This window comes from Haematobia irritans, chromosome 1 (genome assembly GCF_050003625.1).
Source record: "Haematobia irritans isolate KBUSLIRL chromosome 1, ASM5000362v1, whole genome shotgun sequence".
Lineage (NCBI taxonomy): Eukaryota > Metazoa > Arthropoda > Insecta > Diptera > Muscidae > Haematobia > Haematobia irritans.
The window spans coordinates 100,367,395-100,387,589 of NC_134397.1; the positions used below are offsets into that span (position 1 = coordinate 100,367,395).

The 20,195-nt window shown below is 35.6% G+C and overlaps 1 long non-coding RNA gene across 1 annotated transcript; it reads right to left on the minus strand.

Annotated features, from left to right (window-relative positions):
• Window positions 1-2,979: 2,979 nt before the first annotated feature.
• On the minus strand, window positions 2,980-4,277 carry LOC142240553 (uncharacterized). Its single transcript, XR_012723310.1, has 3 exons — window positions 4,192-4,277; window positions 3,282-3,358; window positions 2,980-3,187 (listed from the first exon to the last, which is right to left on the minus strand). It is a non-coding gene; the product is annotated as an uncharacterized LOC142240553 (long non-coding RNA).
• Between the last annotated feature and the right edge of the window lie 15,918 nt (window positions 4,278-20,195).

Sequence of the window (20,195 nt, forward strand, 5' to 3'; positions counted from 1 at the left end):
TGCCCCTTATTGACAAATATCGAATCCTGCTTTTATTTCATATGCTGGAAGAAGTGGTAAAACTAGCATATCCTGGCTTCATCGTTTGTTTTAACTGTTTTTTGCTGAATCATAATTTTTGACCATTTTCCTTCTCAGCGTCCGACAGAACTGGAAAATCGGCTGAAGGGGCACTACGAAGACTTTTTCGCTTGTGGAATAGATCAGTTTCAGCTCGAAGACATTTGAATTTATATATTGAAACATGAAAATTCGAAAAATGTATTTTGTTTCTTTTGAGCAAACCAGACAAATGCTGAATTGAAAATTATGCATTTTAAAATGAAAGATGGAAAGATATGAGATGACGTGCTGTTGATGGGTACTTGAAATACAATGACTTTGGCAAAGGAAAAGGAAAAGAGAAATGCTTGCAAATTTCTTTATGCAAAGCCGACTATCAAAAACCTTTTTTTCGGGAGGTTCAAGTGTAGTTTACTTTGGGTTTAGTGAATTAACCAAATTTATTCTGATAATTGGTTGATGGGTTTTCTATAAGTACAATGAAAAAAATATTGTTGTGCGGTCAAAGATTTCATGTCTTTAAAATACGAATGGAAATTTTGCTTAGTATAGAAGACGCATTTCTCTAATATAAAGTTTTTTCCTTGTCCAAAAGTCGATAAACTTTTCAATGAAGTCGTATTGTCCTTATAATTAAGTGATTTCACTTAAAAATGGTTATCATAACATGAAAAAAAAATGTTTGGGCTAAGGTCAACTTGACTTTCATAATTCAGAAAAAAATCTTTAAATTTAATGAAATTGTCTTTAAATTTGTTGCCTTTTTGCATCTTGGCTACAAAGAAAAATATCGTTCAAAAATAGGACATGGTTTTCAACACTTTATTTTAAAGACGTTTTTTACTTGACACATAGCACAATTTCTACTGGATGTCGAGTCTTAATTTGGAAAATAAAGTTGTCGTTAACTCGTTTTTAAAAGACTTTGATAGCATATGAAGGAAAAAAGCTGAAAAGGCTAAAAATTAAAATTTGCTTCGTAGAAGCAAATACACGAAACCCAAATTTAAGAGAGAATTGTGTCTTAAAAGTATCCTTACTTGTATTCTCCGCTTCTTTGGCTCGGAATCAATACCACAATTTTTAAAGAGAAGACAAAATCTTTGGAACCGGGCATGCTTTTTTTCAGTGTGTAGAGGATGCTGATGAAAAATTTGGTAATTCGGAAATAGCTGCCCATCCAACCGTTTTGCAGTCTATAGGGGTTTGCTCAAATAAACTTGAAAAGCATAATTTTCCTCTGTTGGTTAAGCAACACTTATAGTTAGTCAATGCAGGGTTTTAAGCAAATACAATAAACTTTAGGAAGATAGGAAATTGGCTTGCGTCATACCAAGTGTTGCATTTACCATGTTAGTTCCATACATGTTTGTATTTTTTATTTGTTTTCGTTTTTATTTTTTAAATGAAAAACTTAATTTTCTTAATGAAACAATGTTAAATTTTAGGCAACAATAAAAAAATTACATTTTCCCCTTTATGGAAATTTATTTCGTGCACTTAATTTCTTTCTTTAAGCTGAGATCAAAACAACAATAATGATTGCAAAATAAACCAACAATAACAAAACAAAACGAATTTAATTTTATTGCAAACATATTATTTGTTAGATAACAAATAATAAACGTAAAATAAACGTCATGAGAACGAATTTTTTGTCAAAAATGAGCTAACTTAACATTTCATCCCGGTGATGAATATTTCGTTATGGTGATGAGTTGTACTTCATCGCTGTGATGAACATATTGACATCCCATTGATAACTATATTACGTCCAGGCGATGAAAGTATTTCATCTATGTAGTTGCGCAAGTAGCTGACATATTGTTTTCGTAGGGCCCGCTCAACTCATAAGGTTGGACATAGCAGATTTGGGCATTTACATCAAATTTACCATTGACATAAGCATCTGAGATATTTCTATTTTAGTGAGCAATTGTGCAAACAGCTGATATTTTCTTAGCAGCATGAACCGTAATGTTAGCGATTGTTATTTTGATATTCTACTTGTCAGCTTTGCGTATGAATCGTCTGTTAGCCTGAGTCCTCTGCTATCGATTATTTTGTTGCAGTTTTCGCATGCAAATTCAGTGGTCCAGTGGAGAGTACGTCAAATTATCGCTCCGGATGTCCGGGTTCGATACTCATCTTCTTTTTCAATATAGATTTTTTTTTTTATTTTTTCAATTTATATTTATTTCAATTTTTATTTTTTTATCACTATGATTTTCCTTCCTTTTTTGGGGTTTTGATATCGGGTGTGGTGAAAACTTGCCAATGATGATAGGAAGAGTGTGTAGGTTTTACGACCACATTAGTACTTTTGGGGTGTATGGGGGAGAGTTTCTTGGAATGGGGAGCCATATTTTTCTTGGAAATGTATGATGCAGTTTGACAATGGCCGATATGTTTCTTTTCGGAGTTATGAAAGGGTAGGGATACAGTGTGTGGGTTTACCAGTTATTTTCTTTCGATTTCGGATTTTTAAGGTAAACAGGAAGGATGGCCTATATGTTTGTACGAATGACATCTAGGTTAGGTTAGGTGGCAGCCCGATGTATCAGGCTCACTTAGACTATTCAGTCGATTGTGATACACTGAAAAAACAGTGAACCCTTTTCTATTGCAAAATGAACTAAACTGTAGTAATATTGATCATGATTTAGCCCTTAAGATTTTTTTCAACTTTTCTAGTTTATAATTCTCTTAAATTTTAGTTCATCTATAACATTGTATTTTAGTTAATTTTTACAACACCATAAGATTTATATACCCCTACCAAGATAAAAAGTCATTATTATTTTGGTTTACTTGCTTATTTTTTGGGAAACCCGACAATAAAAATGGGTTAACAGTCTCTTTAAAATGTCGACGACTAAACGATTTTTAAACCAATCATTCCACAGTACAGGGAAATTAAATAATTAAAGGAACAACAAACCGTTTTACTATTATGAAAATTTTCATACATTAAAATTAAACTTTCTTTAAGCAAAAGTACTTTATTATAAAAACTTATGATTAAAGTTCTTATGACCACGTGGAACAGAGAGTAGTTCATTTGAACTCGCTGTTTGACTTATCCTTTTTTTATTCATCGTAGGTAATTTTTTCATATATCTTGCTGGAAAAATGGAAGCAATAATGAAAATTGTAAAAAATTAACACCATGTAATGAAACATATTTGTTTAATTCTTTATTCTAGCTTGTAACTTACCATATTTGGGGGCATTTTATCAAATGATGTAAGGAATTCAACTTTGCTTTGGAAAACGTATCTCATAAAATGTGTACCTGAAACAATTAGAGAAATAATTAAGTATTCTATATAAACTCATAAAACTGTGTTGTTATCAATATGAGGGATATAATAAAATAAATATTCTAGTTGAAAGAAAGCCAAAGTTTTAATATAAAACTCTATTAAATTGTACGCTGAGGGGAAATATAAAAAGTTGTTCAAATTTATTTGGGTTACTCTGAAATTAAATATTTATTTTTTAAATTAAATAAAATTATTAAATAGGTTTCCAAAAAATCTAATGAAAAAAATAATAATATGCATAAAAACCAAATATTCTGGTTAACCATAGACAGTCATCATTCGTCAAAATGACAACACGTAATTTAATTTTCGATTTAAAATGCATTTTAGTTGGGAAATGATAAATTTAAGTTATACTAATTCCACCGTTTTATGAATTTTTATTTTATACTAATTAAAACCATATTGAATAAGACAATAAATTCAAGTTTGGTTCACTTTTTCGCTCACGATGAAAATTATAGCGTCTTGAAATGAGTCGTAGTCAAAATGACGAAGGATGACGTTAATGTACAAAAAATAAGAATGACTGTCCAGGGTTAAAAGAAAGTTAAAGAATCCTTAGCAATTCACTATTAAATTACAAGCAAAGGAGTACTAAAAATGTTTCCAAATTTTTAAGGGGTTATTCTGAAATTAAATATTTGCCTTTTACATTAAAAATATTACATTGGTTTCCAAAAAATTTGATTAAAGAAATACTAAAATAAGGTATTAAAACCCTGTAATTTTGATGACAAAAATGTCATAAAAACGTAAATATTCTCGTTGAAAGAAAGTCAATTTTTAAAAGAAAACTTACCAATGTTCGAATCCATCTGGAGTTGCTCTGAAATTAAATATTGCTTTTACAACAAAGAAAAACATAAACTGGTTCCCAAAAAAAAAAATTAATTAACCCTGGACAGTCATCCTTCGTCAAAATGACGACGCATAATTTCATTTTCGATTTAAAATGAATATTCGATTTAAAATGAATAAAATGAATATTGTAACTACATGGTAGTATGTTGGATCAACTTTGCATTGGTTGTCGCAATTTCATATTAATTGTTTTGTTTGATTTTTTACTAATATCCTAACCAAATTCCAATATGAAATGAAAGGGCAGATTATATTGAGATTTTATTAATTTATTTCAAAATTTACAATCATAATAAACTACGAAAATAAATACAAAAGGTGCTAACAACAAAGGCTTTTGATCTACATATAAGTGAGATCAATTTACATTACAATTTACAATTTTTTATAGGTAATGTTTGTATACCAATGACAGATGGTTAGGTTAGGTAGGTTAGGTTAAAGTGGCAGCCCGATTAAGATTCAGGCTCACTTAGACTATTCAGTCCATTGTGATACCACATTAACTAAAAGTACCTATTACATATGGGCACTTCTAGTTTTAACCGCTGAACCTTCTTGATTATTTTTCTTTGTTGAACCAACCAGATTGTTCCAAAAACATTAGCAGACTGCTTAAGTTAACGTTTTCCAGATCCGCCAGTAATCTGAAACTATATGCTCCTAAAAGTTGCTTGCGCTTTACACAAAATGCAGGACACTCACACAAGAGGTGTTTAATTGATTCTTTTTCCTCCGCATTATGACAGCTCATACAATAGTCATTATACTTCGCGCCAACAGTTTTTGCAAAATCGCCTATCAGGCAGCGACCCGTTATAGCAGATATCAGGAGTGATATCTGACGTCTCGAGAACATTAGCATATCTAGTGTGCGGTTTAAGTTGAAATGGGGCCATATTTGCTTGCAAACCCTTGCAATTCTCCCACCGAACATTTGCCATCATAACAGCCTTCTCTCGCAGCATGAGCTTGCAGGTAGCTAGGGGCATACCAACAAATTCTAGTTCCCCTGGAATATGTAAGGTAGTCCCTAGCCTTGCCAACTCATCCGCTTCGCAGTCCCCCGGTATGTTCCTATGGCCAGGCACCCATATTAGGTGAATATTGTACTGCTCAGCCATCTCATTGAGAGATTTGCGGCAGTCGATGGCCGTTTTCGAGTTGAGGAACACAGAGTCCAAGGATTTTATTGCAGGTTGACCGTCTGAGTATATATTAATGCCCACATTTTCTGGAACATTACTTCTCAGCAAATTCGCCACCTCTCTTATTGCTAATATTTCAGCCTGAAAAACACTACAGTGATTAGGTAATCTTTTCGCTATTCGAAGTTCCAGATCATTAGAATATACTCCGAACCCCACTTGTCCATCCAATTTGGAGCCATCAGTGTAGAAATCTATATATTCTTTATTCCGCGGGGTCTGTGTGCACCACGCCTCACTGTTGGGGATTAGAGTCTCAAACTTTTTGTCGAAAAGTGGACTCGCCAAAGTGTAATCCACTACGTTAGGCACATCTGGCATTATTTTGAGTACCGAACTGTGACCGTAACCTTTCTCCGACCACAGCGATAGTTCGCGCAACCGCACAGCCGTTGTTACAGCTGACTCTTTGGCCAAAATGTCTAAAGGCAATAGATGCAGCATGACATTAAGGGAATTTGTTCCTGTCTTGCTGAATGCGCCTGAAATACACAAACACGCCATACGCTGAACTTTATCTAAACAAGTCGGTTTCTGAAGTGCCGGCCACCAGACTACAACACCATATAGCATTATAGGTCTCACCACTGCCGTGTATAGCCAATGCACAATTTTTGATTTTAGTCCCCGATCTTTGCAGTACATGACTAATTCTGTCTTTGCAGGATTTACCCCAAGACCATTGTCTTTCGCCCATTTCTCAGTCATCCGGAGGGCCCTCTGAATAATATCCCTGATTGTGGATGGGAATTTTCCCCTGACTGCCAGAGCCACATCATCTGCGTATGCCACCACTTTTATCCTTTCTTTTTCTAGGGTAACCAGAAGGCTATTTATAGCAACATTCCAAAGAAGAGGTGATAGAACTCCTCCTTGTGGAGTGCCTCTGTTCACATACCTTTGTATGTTTGCTTGTCCTAGTGTGGCTGAAATGCGTCTCTTCCTTAGAAGTTCCTCTAACAGCCTAAGTATACCTGGATCAACATTCAGAGTTGTCAGTCCATTTAATATCGAGCTCGGATGAACGTTATTGAACGCTCCTTCGATGTCTAGAAATGCCACAATTGTGTATTCTTTGACAGATAGTGAGCTTTCAATAAAGCTGACTAGTTCATGTAATGCGGTCTCAGTAGACCTGCCCTTCGAGTATGCATGTTGTCGTTTCGAGAGCAAACTTGAATCGACGCTAGTTCTAAGATAAATAAATATCATCCTCTCCAGAGTCTTAATTAGGAATGATGATAAGCTGATTGGTCGGAAATCCTTCGCATTCGAGTGAGAGGCTTTTCCCGCTTTAGGTATGAAAACGACTTTTGATTCTCTCCACTTTCGTGGAATATATGCTAAGTTGATACATCCTATATATATCGCCGACAACCAGGGTATAATTCTGTCAGCCACCGCTTGTAACTCCGCCGGAGTAATTCCATCAGGTCCGCGGGATTTGAATGATCCAAAGCTATTTAACGCCCATTTTATTCTAGATTCTGATACAATTTCCTCGATAGGAAACGACCGCTGAGCCACTGTGGCACCGCCAGTGCATAGTTCAACCGTCTGATTTCCGGGAAAATGTGTGTCCAATAGTACCTCCAGCATCTCCTCACTGGACGTTGTCCAATTGCCCTCCGATGTTTTAATGAAACCTGGAGCGGAGTTGGTCGATGCTAGAACCTTCCGTAGTCTGGAAGCCTCGGACGTATTCTCAATACTGCAGTAATCATTCCAAGAGTTATGCTGAGCCTTTCTCAGTTCTCGCTTATATCCTCTCAGATTCTTCTTGTAAGCGTCCCAGTCCTCAGGGGCTCTGGTAGACTTTGCCTTGTTAAAGAGCTTCCTGCAGGATTTCCGCATATTACCTAACTCCGTAGACCACCATGGTGGTCGATTTTGCCCCCTTGGCTTCCCTTTAGGGCATGCAGCTTTCAGTGAAATGTTGAAGGCCTTAGTAATCCTCTCCACTGCGTGTTCGATAACTTGCACAGTGCTCATATTTGTCTCTGGTATTTCCGGTATCATCATATTGAACGATTCCCTATACATATTCCAGTCAGCTTTCCTAACATTTGGCGGAAATATGGTCTTGGTGGTATGAACATCAAATTTGAAACTGATGTAGCGATGATCTGAGAAGCTGTGTTCACTTAAAACATGCCACTCAGATATCATTTCATTCAGTTCTTGCGAGGCTAAGGTGATGTCCAAAACCTCTTGCCTGTTTTTAGTGACAAAGGTTGTCATGTCCCATATAGACCGAAGATACCCAATATTTGCATTTGGCTATTTCTAAATTTGCAACGACAGTGTCTGCATTGCACATTGAAGGAAGCAGAAACAAGTTAAGCTCGTTTTTAGCAATTATACAGGCTCGAATTACATCATTACCAGTATACTGTAATAGTTTGTACCCCGGAGTACTTAATTCACATATTTTGTTTCTATAAACATATGGTTCTTGAATAAGAACTATGTCTATGTCCCCTTTCATCAGGAGAACTTTTAAGGCAGCACATGCAGCCTTACAATGATGAAGATTTATCTGGAGGATCCGTAGGACCATCGAGATTTTCAACAACCGTCACATCAGCCGCTTCAATCGAGTCATCAAGAATGTCCTCTTCAGAGATATCGGTGACTCTCGCAATAACCATAGGTTCAACTTTGGTGAGTTCTGAGGCAGTAGAAGCCTCCTCACGCATACGGTATCTATCCATGTCTTCAACTTTGGTATCTCCCTCGACTTCGCAAGAGGATCCGCTTACGTCTGATTCAGACAGAGGCTTGTCCATTTCTGAATCCTTTAGCTGATCGTTTTTATACACCTTCATTTGGATATAATGAAAGCCATAACATACACGGCCCTGAGACTTTGCTAGATGTGGCAAAGACTGAGTGTTCAATATAAACACTGCATGCCGTCTTGGTCCATCCACGTCATCCAAACGGCCAACCTTCCAATCAGCTTTTGGAAGATCTGGATTGCATTGTTTCAGTCTATTTAAAATAGATTCAGGGTCAGGAGGGTTTGCAGGTATCTACGCATGTGCTCTAGGTCTAGCCGGTATGTCTTTCTTCTCGACTAACTCTAGAGCAGCTCCTTCCCAAACTTCACCAATTAGTATCAGAGCAGCTTTAAAACATTCTATAGACCTCTGGTCCTCAAATGCGACTAGCTTAAATCGTCCTTGATACCAACCAGCCTCTTGGTGTCGAGGATCTGGGCCGGGAAACTTTTCCAGCACCTGTGAGTAGACGCCAGACAAAGCATTATCAATTTCCCCCATTTTTGCTTTGGAACCATACCGTCCAATGCTCCTTTATTTATGATAGCCATCACAAGGCTGTCTTTAGCAACTGAGGCAAACGATCGTTGATCTCTTTTGGAGGATGGCAGCTCATCCGGTGATCGTTCCCTTTTTCCAGCCTCAAGAATTCCTTGAGCCCATTTTAAGGAATCGCTTTGTTTAGCCGACAACGTGCTTGGGTCGACTGATCCTAATTTCTTTAGGATAAACAAACATTTCTGCGTTCCTTGAATCTCTTTCGTGAGGGATTACCTCCTTTTGATGACGCTACTTTGGAAAAGGTTCGACTAGTCAAATTGTCGCCACCAGTCGACCCGTCTACAGGTCGACTAATTGGGCCAAACTCTTGGTCATTGCCCAAATTTATCACTCCAGTCGATACCCGTCCACTGGGCCCTGAAGTTAGCAACCCAGTGGATGTCTTTGAATTTCTCTGCATGGTGGTCTAATATCCCACCACACTTGAAATTCGTAGTAGGTACTTATTACGATGATTTTATCCGCTATTAAAAAACACGTCCGTTCCGTTCGACGGTTGAATAGAGAAACCAATGACAGATGGTTATTAGGTTGCTATGGGAGCCACCGTGGTGCAATGGTTAGCATGCCCGCCTTGCATACACAAGGTCGTGGGTTCGATTCCTGCTTCGACCGAACACCAAAAAGTTTTTCAGCGGTGGAATATCCCACCTCAGTAATGCTGGTGACATTTCTGAGGGTTTCAAAGCTTCTCTAAGTGGTTTCACTGCAATGTGGAACGCCGTTCGGACTCGGCTATAAAAAGGAGGTCCCTTGTCATTGAGCTTAACATGGAATCGGGCAGCACTCAGTGATAAGAGAGAAGTTCACCAATGTGGTATCACAATGGACTGAATAGTCTAAGTGAGCCTGATACATCGGGCTGCCACCTAACCTAATCTAACCTAGGTTGCAATTATGTGGTCGAACTACAGAACCTAATTCAATATATACTTGCCAGAAATTTCTTCCTTAAGCCTCTAGATATAAAAACAAATCAACTTAGACTCGTCCTGTATTCCTAATACAATAAAAAAAGCTCGCTTGCTTGTAAAAAGTATTTGTGTTTGTTGGTGTATGAAGCCTGCAATTTTTATGGAAACTTTTGTTATATTCCTTTTTTATAAATCGGTGCGATATTTACCTGAAGGCAACTTCTTTTCTATGGGATAAACTTTATTTAATGTATAGCGGACTATTATCAAGTAAATGCTGTACCCCGTTTTGCAAATTTTGTAGCGTCATGCCATTTACCATGTCGATGTTGATATAAATATTTATTTGTTGCAACAACTACCTTACACCCGTCCTATAATTGAACTAAGATTCTATTAGTACACTCAACGTTTGGTTGTACCAGCCATTTGTTGATTCCCATGATGTAGGTCTCACTATGCTGGTGGTTAGCTCAACAATTTTATGCAGCATGAAACCAAATTATCGCCATTGGTTATTGTAACCAATTGAATGGTTATGGGAATTTAGTTTTGATTCTGTGAACTTTTTATGGTCGTGTTGGATGTATAATGGGGAAATAATCAAAACATTGTTCTTGTAACAAAAAAAAGTTTTTGACATCATTTCCTCATTATAATTATCGAATTGCAACCAACCATTTCTCTGGGTGTATACATAAAAAAATTCTTTTTAAAAGAAAGCCATATTAAAATACTTACCAATTTATGACTAAACTATACGCCGAGATATAACAAACATTTTCCAAATTCATCTGGAATTGAATATTAATTTTTTACATTGAATAATAAAAATTTCAATACACTTCCAATTTCAACATATTCTTAATAACTTTTTTCTAAACTACCGATAAAATATTAATAACTTTAATTTAAAACGTTTAATAAACAAACACCAATATATGTCTCAAAAAACCAAAATATTCCATGCCTTTATATTCCCTTGTTGCAACACCTGCTTAAAAGATGCAACAGCCCACGCCAACGCCAACCATACAACTGAAACATGCCAAACAAAACCAAGCAAAGTCAAAACATTTCTACAACAACAAAAACACATGTACCTTTATTGAAAAAAACACCTCATCCAGCCAAATAAACCATCCACGAATAACAAACACACACACACAAACCACTAAATGAACAAAAATAAGAACAACCCCACGCTCATGTATACACAACATACCCAGCCCTCGCTACCATTTTTCATTAATGCATTACTCTCACTCAAACAAAACTCAAATAACATCATCTTTACATTAATCACATTCCACTATGCCGATAAAGATCTCTGTACTATGCATTAGTTCATCGCATCTGCTGACAATTTACTCTAAGAATAATATTCGTAAAAGGCACATCAGTTTATGAACGATGAAACGTTTAACTTAAAATTTGCAAAAACTTCATGAAATGTTATCTACCATTTTTGACGAAAATGTCTATAAATTTAATCACATGTGAACTAAAAATATTTCATTGGGTAATTTTCTACCAACAATTATTAACTATAGAAATTGTCAGTAAGAAATTGCTATCCACTTTCAAGTTCATTTTTCGTAAAAAAATATTTTCTCATACAAAAAAATCTTATAGTAAATTGCACTTATTATTTAGAAAGTACTTTACATTTCACAAGTAGTTTATAGCATGACAAACGAATTTTTAACCACCAGTTAAGAAATTTTTACAGGAAATTTCCATCGTATTTTGTAGGCCATGAACTAAACGATTGCTACTTAGAATTTGTAAAATTTCCTTTCGAGTAGTTAATTTTCGTTGAAGATACGAAAAATGAACTAAAATTCTGGAAAATTCTTGTAATAAATTATTGTAAAATTCTTCTTAAATTTACAAGACACTTTTTTCTGTGTACTACATTGGTGAACTTCTCTCTTATCACTGAGTGCTACCCGATTCCATGTTAAGCTCAATGACAAGGGACCTCCTTTTTATAGCCGAGTCCGAACGGCGTTCCATATTGCAGTGAAACCACTTAGAGAAGTTTTGAAACCCTCAGAAATGTCACCAGCATTACTGAGGTGGGATAATACACCGCTGAAAAACCTTTTAGTGTTCGGTCGAAGCAGGAATCGAACCCACGACCTTGTGTATGTAAGGCTAAATTTTAGATCTCACATTTCTATGACTGTAAATAAGGCCTATGGATCATTTGGATTTGTCAAGCGCTGGAGTAAGGAATTTTCTGACCCATTTGTTACAAGAAACTTATATACTTCACTTGTGCGTCCTATCCTGGAATATGGATCTGTAATTTGGGACCCACAGTACCAAATTCATTGCAATCGTATTGAATCTGTTCAGAAACAATTTTTACTGTTTTGTTTACGTCGGAACAACTGGACACCTCAAACCTTGCCGTCTTACAAAGAAAGACTATCGCTCATCAAATTACCTATACTGAAAAGTAGACGTACCATGCTGAATATCTGTTTTATGGTTGATTTAATTAACGGAAGATTTAAATCTGACTTCCTTATTAACAGCATATCATTCAATGTACCCCTTAGACCTACCCGCAACTTTGAACTGCTCCACATTGAATACTTTCGAACGAACTTTTGAAAACAACGATCCACTTCGCCGTCTTTGTAAAGAATTCAATAAATTTTATTATTATCTTGATTTGTCAGAAGAGAAATACAATGTAAAGAAAAAGATAACATTATTATTAAATACTTGATATATTAACAAACGATATGTATATAATGTAATATATTACTGTTAGTCTGTAAGGGTTTAATCCATAGATGAAAATAATAATAAAAAAAAAAGCGGACATTCTAACCATTGTACCACGGTGGCTCCCGAATGACATCTAAGTACAAACGTTGAACACTTCGAGGTGCTCTAAATCTTGTCTGTTTTTTTTTTTTTCATTTTCCCTGCGACTACCGCACGCAACACAACTTTTTAAAATATAGCATCGATTTCCATGTTCGAAGGTGGCAAGATCCCACCGCATCCGACGGGCAATAAGGATGACCAGAAGCGTGCCATTGCCTTATACCTTTGAGTAAGGATAAGGGACTAGGATTTTTTCTCAGTGGACCGACGTATGCTACAGTTTTATGGCGCCCAATGTGGGGCCTGAGTGAATCGGATATATATATATATATATATATATATATATATATATATATATATATATATATTATATATATATATATATATATATATATATATATAGATATATATATATATATATATATATATATATATATATATATATATATATATATATATATATATATATATATATATATATATAATATATATATATATATATATATATATATATATATATATATATATATATATATATATATATATATATATATATATATATATATATATATATATATATATATATATATATATATATATATATATATATATATATATATATATAAATTTTGATTTTTTTACTCTTGCTATTTTCCCAAGAAAATATCGTAGTTTTTTTCACTCCGGTCCTAATTTTTCTTCTTCATTTCTTTTTGTCTTTCTATCTTCTTATTATATTTCATTTCTTATCGTTGTGAGGTGATTTCATTTGAATTTATATTTTTGGAAATGCAGAGGTGCTACATAATATAACCGGAAGTCAACCCATTCTGCCTCAGATTCTAGTAGATTTGTCAATATGGTGTTTATGCTCCAGTGTTGCCAAAAGAAGGGGAAATTCCCTACATGTAGGTTTTTTTCTAATTTTTAGCGTTTGTAGGGAGTAGGGGCCGACTTTTTCAAATACGCCAGAACGTAGGGAATTTTTTCCCTCAACAACATTTTCAATAACTTATGTGTTTTGGTGGTCATGGTGAAGGAAAAATAGTCAAATACGCCGACGCTTTTTGCTAGCTTTTTCATTTAGGTCGTCGCCAATACTTAAGTTCGAAGCTGGCAACGTATGATCTTCGACGACATATGGTAACATAATAAGTCGGTACAAAATACAAATAACTTCACAAATTGAAGAAGAAGAAAAAAAACACATTATAGAGGAATGGTCTAAAATTTGGGTAAGTTTTCGTTTTTCTTGTACTATAATTTTGTGCTTACTTTATATATTTTCTAGGAAAATGGCTTCGAATTCATATATGTTATCTGATGAAGAAAACATCAAACAAATTAAAGAATTCGAAGCTATGGACATTGTTCAGTTTTGGACAAAAATATTTAAATTAAAAGATTTCAATGGAAAATTTATGTTTCCAAATCTATCAAAATTGGCCACAGCAATACTATCGTTACCTCATGCAAATGCAGACGCAGAAAGAATTTTTTCTACAGTAACTGATGTTCGGACCAAAAAACGCAACAAATTATCACACACCCTCCTGAATTCTATATGTATTCTAAGATCATATATGCAATCCAACAGCATAGACTGTATGAGTTTCAAATGCGAGACTACGCATCTCAAAAAACTCAATTCCTCTAAGGAACTATATAAGCTTTGATATTAATTTTTATTTACATGACTGAATACAAAGTACAAATTTAATTTTACGTTATATACATTGTAGTTTTATATGTTACATTGTATTTTCATATAATAAATTAATTAAATATAACGAAAAATATTGTAGGGGAAACTGTAGGGAGAAAATTTTGGGGATGTAGGGGAAAGTAGGGATTTTTTTTCTGCCTTGTAGGGTAAACTGAAAATTTTTTTTGGCAACACTGTACACGGCAGTGGTTAGACCTATAATGCTATATGGTGTTGTAGTCTGGTGGCCGGCACTTCACCAGCCGACAAGTTTAGACAAAGTTCAGCGTATGGCGTGCTTGTGTATCTCAGGAGCATTCAGCAAGACAGGAACAAATTCCCATAATGTCATACTGCATCTATTGCCTTTAGACATTTTGGCCCAACAGTCAGCTGCAACAACGGTTGGCCGGTTGCGCGAGCTATCATTGTGGTCGGAAAAAAGTTACGGTCACAGTTCGGTCCTCAAAATAATGCCAGATGTGCCTAACGTAGTGGATTATACTTTTAGCGAGACCACATTTCGACAAAAAGTTTGAGACTCTAACTCCCAACAGTGAGGCGTGGTGTACACGGACCCTGGGGAATAAAAGATATATAGATTTCTACGCTGATGTCTCCAAATTGGATGGACAAGTGCGTTTCGGCGTATATTCTAAAGATCTGGAACTTCGAATAGCGAAAAGATTACCTGATCACTGTAGTGTTTTTCAGGCTGAAATATTAGCAATAAGAGAAGTGGTGAATTGGCTGAGATGTAATGCTCCAAGCAATATTGGCATTAATATATAATCAGACAATCAACCTGCAATAAAATCCTTGGACTCTGTGTTCCTCAACTCGAAAACGGCCATCGACTGCCGCAAATCTTTCAATGAGATGGCTGAGCAGCACAATATTCACCTAATATGGGTGCCTGGCCATAGGAACATACCGGGGAACTGCGGAGCAGATGAGCTAGCAAGGCTAGGAACTACCTTACATATTCGATACCGTACGTTATTGATAGTTACCCAACCCCGTATGCTACAATATCAATACCGAACGGTACAGGCGGTACACAAAGCATGAAAATACGGTATTATGAGAATACCAAATTGGTATTAAAAATAATACCAAAGCGGTATTGGGTTTAATACAAACCCTGTATTTATTCTTATAATACATATTAGTTCAATAAAACACACGTAACATTGAATTTTCCTTTAATACATTTATAAAATATATTACATAGTACATACACTTCACAACTTTTTTCATGCAAAATTAATCTTTAAATTTTATGTCCCATCACAGGGTCTGTATGCCTCAAGCTGCCTGTTGTGAGATTTGGAAAGCTTTTGTATGTCTCTTACGTATCTAATGAGAGAATGGTTCCGAATTAGTAAACATTAATAATACCAAAACATTTTATACTTACCAATACTTCGCTATATCCACACCCTCAAAAAAAATCGCTTCTTTAACATATGTTCCAAACATATTTTGCAGGAAGCACATATATTATTGCATACTGCCGAAACATTAATATGTTTGTTTTATGTGAACATATTATATGTTTGGAAGCATTTTAAACCAAAAATATTATATGCTTGGAAGAATTTTTCCCAAACACGATTGTGCTCATTCCCTAACATACTCGTAATTTTCACTTCCACGAAATTTTTTAGTTATTGGCACCTTTCTCTGTAATACAAATAATGTTGAAGAAATTATTCACTTTTATAAATTTTTTAAATTTTACCTTTCGCCTGCACGGAGAATCGAACCGAGGACCATACAGTTTGTAAGCCAACACACTATCCACTGGGCTACGTAGCTGTTATAGTCACCAGTAGATAATTATCGTTTTAAGTTACATTTATATAGCATAGTTTGCAGCGCCCACGAGCCCATGCAAACATAACATTATTTAACAGAAACATACATTTGTTTGCCACGTGGAGCAGTGGTTAGCATGTCTGCCTTGCATGCAAAGGGTCGTGGGTTCAATCCCTGCTCCGACCGAACATTTTTTTTTGTTTTTTTTTTAATTTACACATTTATATTTATACTATATTATTTTTTTTAAATGAAACATCGAAATGTGCGTTATTAAAGATTTATAGTCAGTAACAGTGCTTGATATAAACGAAATTGAATGATTTTTGGATAAAATATTATTTTTTATTGCAAAAATAACAATCTTGTAATAAAAAACTGTTTTTGTACAAAACTTTAAAATTTGGAAGGAATTCAAAAACTAACAAAAGAAGAACGTGGAGTCGAGTATAAACATACATACATAATTTTATAATATAAACATAAATTTATTTAGGAGTGAACAGTTTTTTACTAGCATTTAACACCATCGCTCTAAAATTCCTTTTATTTTTCTTTAATAATTCATTTTAAAGAAAATAAACTTTTTAAATTGTTTTAGCTGTAAAAGTCGAACTTAATGCCCGCTTTTATATTTGATGGTGTCCGTCAACTCCTCGTGGACTACTTTTTAATAAAGAGAAACTAAACTTTGTTTTTTTACATTTTACTGTGTAATTTTTCACTATTTCCTCCTTATTTCATTTTACCGTCCCAACTCTAAAAAGAGTATAGTGCCCTTTCGTTATTTTTATGAAGACCCCTGATTTCTTTTAACGAACCAAGAAAAAAGTAATGCCAAAATGATAAACAAAACACATGTCCACACATACATAAAATGCTGCTCTCAAGGCGAAAACATAAGCTGTTTGTTTTTAAAATGTCTATTCTCTTGGTTCAGAATGTATATTCTCTTTATTCAAATTAAATAATATTTAGACTTAAACATATCAAATTTTTGGCCTTATCATAAAACAGTTTTCCGAAACAACATACAAGCGGTTTCACAGAAATTGTTCTCTTTCGCTGTGTTATATTGATATCTTTCGTCAACTCTCCCGGTTTCCATCTCTATTTCTCTCTATACTCTCTCTGTCGCTTTGAATAAAATATCACAACATATGTATGTTTAGTCGAAATTTGTAAATTTATATATGTTTGTATTCACACATATGATTTTTATGAAACATTCATGCCCCAAACATAATATATTCTAACATATTAACATAGATGTCCCAAACATTTAGTGTTAGTTCAGGAACATTACATGTTCGCACTTAAATATATTGTGGTTTAAAATCGTGCCCGAAACACATTTTGTTTATATCGGAACATATGAAAAACATATTTTTCTAACAGTGCACAATTTAATTTTTCAGTCATCATGTTTTCCAAGAAATATTGCAATTAACGCGTCTATTTACTTTATGTGAACAAACTAAACTACTAAGGCGAGAACTTAGTTTTTAGCAACGGCGACATATCTTATGCTACGGGTATGTGATTGTTAATACCATAATAATACCGGATGTAAATGATTTGATAGAAAGTGGTATAAAAATTAGAAGGTGACGTGAACCAATCAATTAATACCAAACGGTAATGGCCACGCACCGCCTTTTTTCTACCAGTGTAGAATCTGTTGGTGTGCCTCTGGCTACGTGCAAGCTCTTACTGCGTGAGAAGGCTGTCATGATGGCAAATGTTCGATGGGAGAATTGCAAGAGTTGTAACGACACCAAGCAAATATGGCCCCATTTAAACTTAAACCGCACACTAGATATGCTAGTGTTCTCGAGAGGCCAGATATCACTCCTGATATCTGCTATAACGGGTCGCTGCCTGATAGGCGATTTTGCAAAACTTATTGGCGCGAAGTATAATGACTATTGTATGAGCTGTCATAATTCGGAGGAAAAGTAATCAATAAAACACCTATTGTGTGAGTGTCATGCATTTTGTGTAAGGCGTAAGCAAATTTTAGGGGCATATAGCTTCAGATTACTGACGGACCTGGAAAACGTTAACTTAAGCAGTCTGCTAATGTTTTTGCAACAATCTGGTTGGTTCAACAGAAGAAAATAATCGAGAAGGTTCAGCGGTTAAAACCAGAAGTGTCCATATGCAATACGTAGTTTTAGTTAATGTGGTATCACAATAGTCTAAGTGAGCCTGAATCTTAATCGGGCTGCCACTTTAACCTAACCTAACCTAATCGTAAACAAAGAGATGTTTAAAGAACAACAAAAAAACAAGGTCCCGCTACACAAATTTTTTTTTGTGATTTCATTCACGAAAATCGCGGATTCAAATGATAGTATCATTCGATGTCCCCAAAATGACAGGTCAAGCTTTTAAAGAGACCTTTAGAATGTCCCGAAACTCTTATTGCATTCTATGCAATCATGTAAAGGCGATTGCTAAAACCGAAAACACTTTCCGCAAATGCATACCGCTAGAAAAAAAAGGGTTGCGATTGCATTATACGCTTTAAAATCTTCAGAGGAATATTTGGCTATATCGCAATTATTTGGTGTGGGAAAGTCAACAGTGCATGATAAGTCAACAGTGCATGGAAACAAATGGCTCCAAAGTACTTAGGTTAGGTTAAAGTGGCAGTCAGATTAAATTTCAGGCTCACTTAGACTGTTCAGTCCATTGCGATACCACATTTAACTAAAAGTACCTATTACATATGGGCACTTCTAGTCTTAACCACTGAACTTTCTCTATTATTTACTTTTGTATAACCAACCGGATTGCTCCAAAAACATTAACAAACTGCTTAAGTTAACGTTTTCCAGGTCCGCCAGTAATCTAAAGCTATATGCTCCTAAAATTCGCTTACGCCTTATGTAACGAGCCAATTACTCGTACATGTTTTGGATTTATTTCATTTCTGTTATCATCACTTTTTTCCCTTGTACCACTGTACCTACTTGTTAACTGTGCGCCACAGTACCCATTATAACTTCATTTCATTTTTCTTCCATGTGGTACAAGTGGTATCAAAGGAAAACCTGTTTTCATCACCCAACATTGTTGAGATTACACGTTGGTAATTCTCACTGGGTTGATGTCTCGACCAACATAAGAATGTGGGTTTTCGGCGACAATGGCATGAATCACCCGAAGCTCAACGATTAGTAAAGCGAGTGGCACGACCGCTGCCGAACTTCCGAGAGCAGAACCGATTCATCATAACGCGATTCGTTCGCATCGATATTTGTGAACGCGATCCGTTCGCTTCATAACTGTGTAGTAGATTAGCGCAAAAATCGTCTTTTAAATCTATGGATGTTAAAAACACAAATAGTTAAAAGCACTCACTTCAAAATATAATCACTTACAGGCAATGCACTTCAGGCAATGCTAAACGACTGATTTTGTCTCGAATATTTTTCCTTATTAATGCCACTTAGTACTCGACCTCTGAATCGGAAGACGAGGAAAACAAAAACACATGGATTCATAATAATTTTTACACATATACATATTTTGATCACAAAAATTTATTTTGAAATCAAATTTTGCTTCCAATTTCTTATTACCATATGTTTACAGCAATGTAAAAAAAAGTAGTAGACAAAATAAATTACGATCGAATGCGGTGATCCAAAATTTTACAGCGATCGAAATGTTTCTCGATACGAAACAGAACTCGTTGACGAATGCGGTGATTTGGCCCCTGTCAATTCACCGACACCGTTCATCATCGTATCCAGTCAATTCACCGACACCGGTTCATCATCGTCAAGCAACATCGCCCATACATCAACCAGCACTGCCCGAGTCTGCGCCATCGTCTGACCCAGCTCAACCTACATTTCATAGTCGCAGCCCCATCAGTCATTATCAATCACGAACATGATCCGTTCGCTTCATAACTGTGTAGTAGATTAGCGCTCCTACCGCCTCCTCCCCTACCCTTCCTCCCCACCAGGCTACACTAACACTCCCAACGCGGTTCGTCCGCTTCCGTGATTCGTTCGCTTCCGCGGTTCGTCCGCTTCAGCGGTTCGTCCGCTTCAGCGGTTCGTCCGCTTCAGCGGTTCGTCCGCTTC